Source organism: Nycticebus coucang, chromosome 4 (assembly GCF_027406575.1).
Source record: "Nycticebus coucang isolate mNycCou1 chromosome 4, mNycCou1.pri, whole genome shotgun sequence".
NCBI classification, from domain to species: Eukaryota; Metazoa; Chordata; class Mammalia; order Primates; family Lorisidae; genus Nycticebus; species Nycticebus coucang.
The window spans coordinates 50,284,190-50,297,092 of record NC_069783.1 but is presented as its reverse complement, the minus strand read 5'-3'; the positions used below and the strand labels follow the sequence as shown (position 1 = coordinate 50,297,092).

The following is a 12,903-nucleotide window of genomic DNA, read 5'->3' as shown; positions in this document are numbered from 1 at the left end:
CAGATGGCACAAACAATTGAAGATGAGTTCAGGTGAGACAGAAGAATGAAGAAGATTATATCCTAAGGAATAATAATTTATGTTTCAGCAGACTCAATTAGTGATTGAATACCTTTTAAAAGGAAAAGTAATGAGAAAGAACAGCTGTATGAACAGAACCATTTTCAACCAGCTGGTCAACCAAATTAAAATCTTAAAAAGTAAATTAATAATAATAATAATAATAATAAAACATTCAAAGAGAATGGTACAAGGGACTTATTTTTACTATTTATAGTAAACTCTATTTTCATTGATATTACATATTTCATTTAACATAATTTCAAAGTAGGTCTGTGCTCTAAGATAAGCAAAAGAACAGTTATCCTAAATCTCCTAAGAGATTTTTTTCATTCTGTTCCCTTGAACAGAATTTTTTAAGGAACTAGGGCATGAGGTTTCAGGGCGCCCAATATTGACACCTAAAATTTTACCCTTGGAAATTTTACTTATCGGTACAGAAAGAAGAGTTAACATCAGCATATAAGAATCAAACTGTATGAGAGTTTTGTTTAGCTTTGTGTTATACATTTGTCACCTGTGTAGGGTAATAACGCTAACGACTGATAATTTTCCCATCAAGTTCAGTGTCTTTTTTTTTTTTTTTAAGTGGAATGTCAGAGATACAGAAATGCTACACTTCTCTCTCTTGATAAACTGAAAACAGTAGAAGTTTAGAGACTAATGGAGTCTTTATTATAAAATATTGATTTAATTTTGGAGGGAATTTATAATTAATATGGTGAAAAAATCAATTAGAAGATGTTTTGAGGAGATGGAAGCCCAAACATATATCTGATATCTTCTATTATTTTTAATCTCATTTCCTCTTCTGAGGGCAACATAGGTGGACAGTTTGGAAGAAAAGGTCTAGAGAGGTTTTTTTTTTTTTTTTTTTTTTTTGGTTTTTGGCCAGGGCTGGGTTTGAACCTGCCACCTCTGGCATATGGGACTGGCATCCTACTCCTTGAGCCACAGGCGCCACCCCTGGTCTAGAGAGTTTTTGTGAATTTTAGCAAACTGTTCCAGGTATCATAATTCCCCAACTTTGCCTGGCCTGAATTAGGAGACCAGTTCTTTTTTTTTTTTTTTTTCACTTTGTCACCCTTGGTAGAGTGCCATTGCGTCACAGCTCACAGCAAACTCCAGCTCTTGGGCTTAGGAGAGGAGACCAGTTCTAATGAAAGACAAACTTCTCTGTGGGCATCTTGCCCTTCAAGTTCATGTACACAAAAGAGGAAAGGTAGAAGGCGCTGACTTGCCCTTGTTAGGGAGGAGCTTTGATAAAGATATACAGGTCGTGCTCACTTCGGCAGCACATATACTAAAATTGGAATGATACAGAGAAGATTAGCATGGCCCCTGCACAAGGATGACACGCAAATTCATGAGCGTTCCATATTTAAAAAAAAAAAAAGATATACAGGTGAACTAAATATTTTTCCTATCCCTGAGCTCCAATAACATTAATTGCTACAGTGAAGAACCTGGAAACAGAGAAGTTTCTTGTGTCAGGAGCAAAAGTCATGTTGGCATTGTATATAAAGAACTTTAAGAACTAAAAGCCATTGAATTTACTACAACTTAAAGGATTTTAAAAGCCTTACTATTAAAATTTTATTTCATTCTTTACAACATAGAGCCACAGGCTGGCAAAGGAATTAAAAATGCCCTTAGATGAATCTGGAAATTACAGTTTAAAATTAGGCACATAATTTAGAATAGTAAACTTCTATAGAAATCAAGCTATCAGAGAAATGGATCTCAACTTAAGACAAAACATATGAGAAAAAGAAGAAAATGAGGCTTCAACATAAATCCTATTTTCTGAAATAAACTCCATGATGTCAGTGTTTAAAAGCCGGAGTCTTCTTATCTAAAAATTTGGTGGACTCAATGTCCAGAAAAATATCCCTCAGAGAACAACTGGAAGTCTTGCATTAAATAAACACTCAATAAAGCTCACAAAAACCTTCAGAAGCCAGAAATATTTCCTTTTTTAAAAAGCACAGGTTCATTCCCACAGAGCTGCCTTGTTTGTTAGTGATAGATTAAAATCAGATGAAGATATCTTAAATGTTTTTCAATTATTTAAAACAATAAAAGAGACTGTCGAAATTCTGCAAAAATAAAATAGGATCCTACAAAACGTCTTGAAACAAAACCAAACACTTGGGGGTATATTTCAGTGGTAGATCATTTGACTACAAAACCAAACCCCTCTTCTGAAAATGGCAAAGTCCAAGTAGACACGTAAGAGACCGGCACCATGTCAGATTAAACATGATTGAAAAGAAAGTTATTTGACAGGAAGGTAAGTCTGAAGACATTTTTCCAGAGAGATAAAGAAAAAAATAATAATAAAGTTGACAAAAAAAGACAGAATACTCTTAACTCAAAAAAGAGGAGAGGAAAGCAATGAAAAGGGATGGAGAACCATACAGTAAAATGGGGAGAGGTGAGATTCAGAAACATCTTGTCTGAGACCTAACCGGAACTGATGAAAGACAAGAATCCTTAAAGGCGATACATTCAAAAAACCTCATTCCTGATGAACATAAAGGAATCCTTTCTTCAGTATCTCACTGTTCACTTTGTAGAGATCTTTCACCTCCTTTGTTAAAGTGTATTCTGCAGGTATTCTATTTTCTATGTAGCTATTGTGAATGGTATCAAGTCTGATTTGACTTTCAGCTTGACTGTTACTCATGTAGAGAAATGCTACTGGCTTGTGTACGTTGATTCTGTAACCTGAGACTTTGCTGAATTAATTTATCAGTTCCAGAAGTCTCTTGGTAGATACAAACAAATGTAAAAAAATATCATACCCATGGATTGGTAGAATCAACATTGTTAAAATGTCCATAATAATCAGATTTAGGTATTCCCCATCAAAATACCAAGGTCATATTTCACAGATATAAGAAATATAATTCTGTGCTTTATATGGAACCAGAAAAGAGCCTAAATAGCCAAGACAACCTTAAACAAAAAGAACAATCGGAAAGCATCCCTTTACAGACTTAAAGCTATACTACCAGGCTGTAGTTACCTACTACAGTAACCCTGTAGTAAACAGCATGGCTTGGGTGCAAAAATAGACACATAGACCAACAGAACAGAACAGATATCCAGATGTAAAACCATCCACACAGAGACAACTGCACTTTGATGAAGCAGACAGCAATATACACTGGAGAAAAGAAGCTTTATTCATAAATGGCCCTGGGAGAATTGAATAGCCACATGCAGAAGATTGAAACATGATCCATGTCTTTTACCAGTCACAAAAGTTAATTGAAGATGGGTTTAAATATAAGCATGAAACTGTACAAATTCTACAAGAAAAGGTAGGGAAAATTCTTCTACATGTCAGTCTAAAGAATTTTTTATTAAGACACCAATAGAAATTATAAGAGCAACAAAAATAAACAAGAGGCGCTTGATTAAGTTAAAAAGGGTTCCACACAGCTAAGGAAATGATCATCAGAGCAAATAGACATCTTATAGAATGGAAGAGATATTTGTAAGCTATACATTTGATAAAGAGCTATCTGATAACAATATCTACAAACAACTCCAACAAATCAGCAACAACAAAAAAAACACATTAAAATTTTGGCAAAAGACATGAACAGAAGCTTTGTAATAGAAAAGAGTCAAATAGGCAATTAACATATGAAAAAATATTTAATGTCCCTAATTATTAGGGAAATGAAAATTAAAAGTACAATGAGATATCAACTTATCCTTGTCAGAAAGGCTTTTTATTAAAAAGTCAAAAAACAATAGATGCTGGAGTTGGTGCAAAGAGAAAGGAATGCTTATATGGGGTTGGTGGTACTACAAGTTAGTACAAGGTCTAGGAACAACAGTATGGAGGTTCCTCAAAGAACTCAAAGTAGACCTACCATTTGACACAACAATCTCACTAGTGGGTGTTTACCCAAAAGAAAAGAAGTCATTTTATCAAAAAGACACCTGCACTTGGCAATATAATTGACAATTGCAAAGATGTGAAATCAACACAAGTACCAAATAATTAATGAGTGGATTAACACAGTGTGCTGCATGTATAATATAGAACATGACTGAGCCACAGAAAAAAGATGAATTATGCCTTTTGCAACAATTTGGATGAAACTGGAGATGCTTATTCCAAATGAAGTATCTAATGGAAAAACAAACAGCACAAGTACTCACTATTAAATTAGGACTAACCGGTGAGCACAAATGCCTGCAGAGGGAACTAAAACTCACTGGAAATCAATCAGAGGGCATAGGGGAGGAGGGGAGGACAAGATCCCTACCTAGTGCGTAACATGAATACTATTTGGGTCTTGGCACACTAACTCAAGCCCTAACTCAAACACTGCAAAAACAATCCTTGTAATCAAAAATATTTGTACCTTCAAAGTATTTTGAAAATATTTAACAAAAGAATTCTTAGCACATCATAATAAAAGCATGGAACATCAACAAACATAACATTTATAATAAACTAAGTAATAGTAATAAATATGTCAAAATATGTATCCTTTCTGGAAAAGCATATAGAACACTATCAAAAGATATAAAGGAAGTTTAGAATGTGTAAGGGATATATGATGTTTTTATCTTATTACCATCCATCCTCCATATCTGTGGAGATTCCACATCCTCAGATTTAACCAACTGTGGATAGAAATATTTGAAAACAATAAAAATACAAAGCACTATAAGAATAAAATAATACAATTTTAAAAACCAATACTACAATTAACATAGTCTTTCCTTTGTAGTAGGTATTACAAGTAATCTACAGATAACTTAAACCAGTACACGAGAGGAAGGGCATAGGTCATATGCAAGTACTACATCATTTTATATAAGGTTCTTGAGGATCTCTGCACTTAGGTTGTCCATGGTCAGGGGTGAGGATGGGAGTAGGCCAGGACAAATCCCTTATGGATACCAAGGGAAAAAAACCATATCTTAGAAGGCCAGTTTTACTCAAATTGCCTGATATTTCATGTAATTCCACTGAAAATCCAAATTGTATTTAGGGTAATTAACAAACTAATAGTAAAATTAAGGCTGGCCACAGTGGCTCATGGCTATAATCCTAGCACTGGCCACGGGCAGAGGCAGGATTATTCCTTAAGCTTAGGAATTCACAACCAGCCTGAATAAGAGTGAAACCCCATCTCTAACTAAAAACAGAAAAATCAGCCAGGTGTTTTGGTAGGTGCCAGTAGTCCCAGCCACTCGGGAGACTGGGGCAGGAGGATCACTCTTGAGCCCAGGAGTTTGAGGTTTGCTGTGAAATAGGCAGGTGCCACAGCACACTAGCCTGGGGAAACAGAATGAGACTCTGTCTCAAAAAAAAAAAATGTAAATAAATAAACAAAATATATATGAAAAAATTAAGATTTTCCTATACTCATTAAGAATATATTAACCTTGGGCAGCACCTGTGGCTCAGAGGAGTAGGGCACCAGCCCCATGTGCCAGAGGTGGCAGGTTCAAGCACAGCCCCAGCCAAAAACTGCAAAAAAAAAAAAAAGAAAAGAAAGAAAGAAAGAAAAGAATATATTAACCTGGATGGATGGAGGTGGAACATATTCTTCTTAGTAAAGCATCACAAGAATGTAAAAGCAAGAATCCAATGTAATCAATTCTAATATGAAGGCAGTAGATGAGCTAATATAAGGGGTGGGGTAGTGGAATGAGATAGTCGGGAGAGGTGAGGAGGGAAGGGGATGGAGGGTCACGATGTATGGCACACCTCTTGGGGACAGGACACAATTATAACTGGGACTTTATCTAACAAATGTAATCAGTGTAACCCAATTCTTTGGAACCTGAATGAATCCCAAACAATAAAAAATAAATAAATAAAATTTTAAAGAAGAATATGTGCGGGGATTTGTCCTATCCTATACCGTAGTTGTATAGAAGCCAAGGTAATAGATCTTATTTGATATTGGCACTAGAGTAGGCAAATGGAACAAAGAAGTTCAGCAATAATGCATATGTATCCATACATGTGATATAAGATTCTTGTTTCCCTCCATACTGGTGATAAATGACAGATTTTTTTTAACATTTTCATGGAAATTTTGCTTATTCCTATGCAACAAAAATAAACTGGATTTCTAAATAACATCATGAAAAACATCAAGTTCACTGCTATCCAACCAACCAGTCATTGCCAGTGGGAATGAGGAGAAAAGGCATTCACATTCACTGCTTTGAGGGTGCAGAATACTATGGACTTTTAATGTAAATATTCTGACAGTTATATATTTTAAAAATGCATTTACCCTTCAACCTGATAGTCCCATTCTTCAGGCTCTACTTCACCAAAATAAAAACAATTCGGTCCCTAAGAATATTTCTAAAAGCTGCTAATTGCCACATTTTCATAGTGCAAATAAAATGAAAATCAATAGTGGGATTTTATAAGAACCAGTATCATCAGAGAATTTCATTCAGTCATTATGAAGAGTTAGTTAAAACTATTCCAGTTGACTCAGAGGGATTCTTGTTATTTAGTTAAATGAGAAATCAAAAACATATTGAAGTATAAAAACTTGTGATCTCAGTTCCATAAAAATCAATAAGAATTCTAAAAATGATAAAGTATGTTTGAAATTCCACATTAAAAAATTAAAGTGTTGAAAGATATCAAAAAATCCCTGTAATGTTGGCCAGTGAAACTATGAAATGTGAAAATAGAAAAATAAAGGGAAATAGAAAGGTAAAGTTTTAAAAGGGGAAGAAAAAACTTTATAAAAAAATGCACTCACTTTTTAAATAGTAAGTGGTAATTATTACCACTTATGTAAAAATGGTAAGTGTATATATCTATACATAGTGTCACACTATATGCCACTAAAATATTTGCATTAGTTGTCTTTCAGTAAAAATTTTCCGGTGATTGTGGTAATATTATTTTGTACCCTTCTTATGATTAGCATATATTAATATAATAAATAAGTGGAGTTTTCATAGTATTTAGAGGGATAAGGATAATTGTACTAAAAGGACATGTGATACCAGTAAGATCAGAAGGATAAGTTTGAAATATTTAATTACACACATTAAAGAAATCTTGGCCCTAGATCCTGGTCTTGCCACACAATTAGCAAATAAAGGAGAAAGTCATTTCTGGATTAAAATCCCAATAGGAGATCATGAAGCATACTTCACTACACATCCGAAATGTGTAGATTTGATGAGAGTAAAATATTTTATCTGGAAAAGTTTCTAGAAGTAGTTGTTATTTCTCTAAAATAAGGACAAAAGTAGGAAGAAGGTTGATATAAAGACAACAGTGGAAAACTGAGTCCAGATTGTGTTTCTTTCTTTTTCTTTTTTAATTAAATGATAGCTGTGTACATTAATGCAGTCTTAGGGTACAATGTGCTGGTTTCATGTACAGTTTGAAATATTTGCTTCTAACTGGTTAACGTAGCCTTCCTGGCATTTTCTTAGTGATTGTGTTAAGACATTTATATTCTACATTTAGTAAATTTTACATGTACCCTTGTAAGACTGTGTTTCTAAAAGTTAAAAAATATATATTGCTTATTTAAAAGAATTAAACATCTCAATTAATCCTTAAAAATAATAAGCTTTCAACCACTGAGAATTACAATTTGTTTTGCCTAACATAATAAAGGCCTAATTCAATTTTAGGCCTATGCTCTTGTGTGAATAATGCTTAGGAACACTGTACATTTCAAAGCCATTTTACATCAAACCTTCTTCCTTTCCAACTGGAAAAAAATCCCTACTGTATTGTAAATCATTTTTCTCAAGAAGCTTGATAAGTCTCTCAGCGTATTAAGCAAATATTGCTGTGAATTTCTCAAAGGAAAATCATATGCTGTACCTTCTTCATTGGTAAACCTTTTTATAATTTGTTTAAAAATGTATTGTCACTTTATCACACACTAACTTAATTTTCATGATTTTGATTTATCATAGGCAAGTTTAATACTGTGACTATCTTATCAGTGTCGTTTCTTGCAAAGAGATAGTTAGCATAGTGGGTTTTGGAAATCATCTACTCCTGTTGAGTTTTGGTTTGATGTAAAAAACATCCTTCCTTCTATATGTTCCCTACTATCTGCCCAAAGAATGACAAGAAACGTATTGATACTTACTGCGTGATATGCACAGTTCTTGTCTCTAAGAGCTTCTCCTTTTGGGTATGCAATTCCTTGCGTGGTTCTTGAATGTGAGTGGTTAATGTAGGTGCTCAAAATGATTCCTTTCTATCAGAATGAAAATAAATTCATCCTTTCAAAGCTGTATACTAGTGTGTACTGTCTCTCCTTGTTAGTTCGTAATGATGGAGAGAAGGAAATTTGGGAGGAGGATTGGAGAAAATTTTTCTAGCATGTCAAAAAAAAATGTTCATCCGATTTTTGATTTTTGCTCAAAAATGGGTAAAGTGGTACTGTGGCAGAGTGGCAATTTAGCCCAAATGGATCGCTTATATTGGCAAATATATGTGCCATAAGCTATACAGATAGCAGCTTGTGAACCCATTTAATATTGAAATTCTCCTTCAGTATTTGCTAAAACACCAAGACAATAATTCTTTTACCTCAGCATTGAAGAAGCAATTGCAACTTCCACATTTAAGGAAGGAGGTACAATGTCATGTATTATGGGTATAATAGCAATGCTATGTCAATAAAACAACGACAGCCTAGTTTGGTGCTTGCGAGACAAGTAGAGTGACTATAGTCAAAAATAATTTACTGTGCATTTCAAAATAGCTAGAAAATTTAAATTGTTCCCAACACAAATAAATTATAAATATTTGAGGTGATGAATATACTAAATATAGTAGAACATCTGGAAGTTAACCACCTAAGAGACAAACTGGTCAACACAGCGAGGTGGTCAACATAAGGAACTAGGCCTACTGTACTGATACATTCATGGGGTGCATGTCTGATCTATGAAGATTAGGTCAACTGAAGGAGGTGGTCAAGGTAGGAAGGTGGTCAACTGTGATCTACTTCTACTGTATGTTGATTTGATTGTTACACATTGCATGCATATATTAGAACATCACATGGACCCCATAAATATGTACAATTGTTACATATCAATTAAAATACATAAATAATAAATGAGTCTGTATATTTATAAAAGAGATCATTTAAAAATTGTGTGAGAAAAATAAAGTCTGGTTTTAACCAAACATTTCTAAGCTAGAATGCAAGAAAAGGGCCAGTTTTTGTGATTTTTATTTTCTGTGTTAATCTTTGACCTTGGCTATATTGGGAATTATTATAGATATCTATAGCCCCAGAGGAGTGAATTCTTAAAGATTTGATTTTGTCATATTCAGAGAGCTACATACAAGGAAAGAATATGAACAGATAAATACAGTGTCCAAGGAACCTTCAGAAAAGAAACAGATCAAAGCCCAATCCTTTCAAAGTGAATCAAACACCAATAATGTGCTGAGATGGTTCCATCTATGTTGTACTAGCAGAAAGGACGACTACTGATCTCAATTGGAGACTCATTATAAACAAAGGAGTCTGGTGACTTCAATTCAACACCATCGTTTGGCTATTAGAGGAAGAATGCCAGTTTCAGCACATTTTGTGTCTCAGGCTGGAAGTTTTCTCTTAGCTCAGAAATGCTGGTATAGTGGTCGTTTGGAGGGCCCCAGTGGTAGAGAATAAAGTGTAAATAAATAGAGTTCTAAATTTGGTCCAGGCGTGCTGGCTCATGCCTGTAATCTTAGCACTTTGGGAAGCCGACGTGGGCGGGTTGCTTGAGTAGAGACCAGCCTGAGCGAGAGTGAGACCCCTTGTCCAAAAATAGCCAGACTTTCTGGTGGGCGCCTATATTCCCAGCTACTGGGGAGGCTAAGGCAAAAGGACAGCTTGAGCCCAAGAGTTTGAGGTTGCTATGATGCCAGAGTACTCTACTGAGGGCAACAAAGTGAGACTCTGTCTCAAAAAAGTTAAATAAAATAAAATAAATAAATAAATTTGGGCCTGCAAGCATAATGCAACAAAGGGACTGTGCAAGCGTGCCCACAACACAGGAGCGATTTAGAAGATAATCCTGGGTGTGAATAACAAAAGAAAGCATTTACAAGAAGAAATTAGGGACCTTCTTGGTCCCTCCATGTATTCCTCTGGTTCTCTCTTTCTCTCTCTCTTTCCTACATTAAAACTATTACTGGCTACTGCTCTGAGGACTAAGGAAGCCAAGCCTGAGGATTCCTGTATCATGCTACAGAGAAAGGGCGCAGCAGTTGAGGAAGAAAGAGGGGAATCTTGGGCCAACCCAATTCACGAAATATTGGCTCATCAAGTTTTAGCATAGGACATAGAAATGGTATGTGTGCTCCCTACTGATGAAAAGTGTCTCATATTCTGATTATTTTTCCTAAAGTGAAAGCAAAAAAAAAAAAAAGTATTTTTTGGGGAAAAAAATGATACTCAACAAGATTAAATATTTTAAGAAATATTTTATATTTCTTAAATATATTTAAGAAATTTGTTGATATATAATGCAACTTTTCCCATAATGCCAGATGAATTTAGTTTTACAGTATTGCACTGAAATAAAAAATTCTGAAGCACTCCCAGATTTAAACTCCTTCTTTAGCAAGGCCCATGTGTCACTTTCAGGAGGTGTCAAATTGATCCAACTTCCTGATTTAGCAGTAGTACTTAGTCCAGGTTCAATCCATATTGCAAAGCTATAAAATCACTTCATCTTACATGTTTATTTTCATAGTGCCCTTAAAATTATGATCCTTCTGCTGATGCCCTACCAAAAATCAGAAACTACTGAGCGAGTATAATTAGTGTTTGAACCAAATGAATAGTAGAATTATTGGAACATAGTTGAAAATATGGATTATGAGTTCTAATATATAAAGTCACCCATCTGTTTTTTAAAAAGTAAAAGTTAAAAGAAAAAGTTTCAGAAAGGATGGCAAATATGAAGTATCATGCTCCCACGTGATTTTTTTTTTAACAAATGGCAACCGCTGTTAATTAAAGTTACTTTTTCCTGATGAGCCTCTAGTTTATTTTCACATCAGTGGCTCCAGGCAGCCATACTCTGTCAATCAGAATGGGAATTGTAGGCAAAAATAACTTCCTAGCCCTATATCAGGGAGATGAAAGAGTATGCAAATGGTTTTTAACAATGTCTTTCTGATTACAAACATATTGCATATTTGTTGTAGCAACACTAGAAAATAGAAACAATACTTATTAAAAATAAAGGTTATTGAAACATTCAGATTTAAGAACCATTAATTTTTAGCTTTAGCTCTACAGATTTAAAAAAATTATATATATATATATATATATAATGTGCATGTGTGTGTGATAAAATTGATGCAATACTATTTGACCCATATTTATCTTTCTTTTTTCAGTTAACACTAAAAGCAGTTTTCTAAATACTCCTCACCAAATATTCTTCAAAATAACCATCTTTGATGCTGACATACTTTCCATTGTATAGGAGCAATGTATTCAATTCCACACTCTCTTTTCCATAACTTCATGATGTCTCTAATTATTTCCCTTAATACCAATAACTTTATTTGAGCAAGATTTAGTGGCAATGATGAGCTATGTAGTAGAACATTATTACACTTTTATAAATTGGGCTTGGCAAAGATTCTGACAGATGTTTCAAAATGTGGTGATGTAAAGATAAAGACCACAGGAGATGGAAAAAAAGAGGAGGACAAATCCAGGCTGGAAGGCAGTGTGGGGTGAACAGACTGCACCCAGGAGAATGAGGACTATTTCCCTCGGCACCCCAGTCCTGGCTCTTCCTCCCCAGGAAAGCAGTGTGAAGCAGGCTGTCCACCGCTTTCAACTCGCGTTTGTCAGTGTGCAGTCCCTGGCAGAGAGCAGGACATCTATGTCAGAGCATCAATCTGTGATGACAGTATCTGTAAAATATTTATTCCTTTTCATTATGAAAAACGTACAAATTTTCTGTAGTATTTTGAAATGCCCTTCATTCTCTCTCTCTCTCTGCCATTTGTTGCAATCATTTATATACAAGAAGGTAGAAAGAAGAAAATACTGATTTGCTTTGAGATAGAGAAGTCACATGGCAATTTTAAAAGTTAGATGATTAAGGTCAAAGCAGAACATAGTTTGGGTTTCTCCATGTAAGAATGAGTACTCGGTTGATTTTATAAGGACTGAACCAACTTCATAAAACATAAAACGGCTGACCAAAATACAGCTGTAATTTATGAAATAAATATTTCAAATACATTATAAAATCAATGACATGCCAGATATTTCATATGTAAATTTGTGATCTCCAAGTTGTGAGAATTTATAATCACTACATGGCCCTTAGCAGAAAGGTGCTCTCCTGCATCAGGCCACGCCTTGCAATGGCAGGTCTGTAATGTTGGATTATGAGCCATTGAAACGTAGTCATCAAAATATAGAAATTGCTGAATACCATCACCAATAATTTGATGATGTTATTAAAGGCATAATAAATTAAACACATTGTTCTCTGACCTACATTCAATGTTGTTTTCAAAAGAAGAATTTCAAGTCAAAAATATATATTGTAAAAGTATAAAAATATTGTGATGTTTAAGATATAATCAGAGCTTTCAATGATTTCAAAAGATGGAACAAGAAAGCAGGGGTTGCACACGAAGACACAAGAAAAAAAATGCCAGATATTCTCCTTATTTTGTAAGTCATCCTTTTCTTTTTTTTTGAGACAGAGTCTCATTATGTCACCCTCAATAGAGTGCTGTGGCGTCACAGCTCACAGCAACCTCAAATACTTGAACTTAAGCGATTCTCTTGCCTCAGCCTCCAGAGTAGCTGGTAC

General features: G+C 34.6%; 1 non-coding gene across 1 annotated transcript; it reads left to right on the top strand.

Moving 5' to 3' along the window:
• The first annotated feature begins 1,339 nt into the window (after positions 1-1,339).
• On the top strand, positions 1,340-1,445 carry LOC128585098 (U6 spliceosomal RNA). Its single transcript, XR_008379845.1, has one exon. It is a non-coding gene; the product is annotated as a U6 spliceosomal RNA (small nuclear RNA).
• The last annotated feature ends 11,458 nt before the right edge of the window (positions 1,446-12,903 follow it).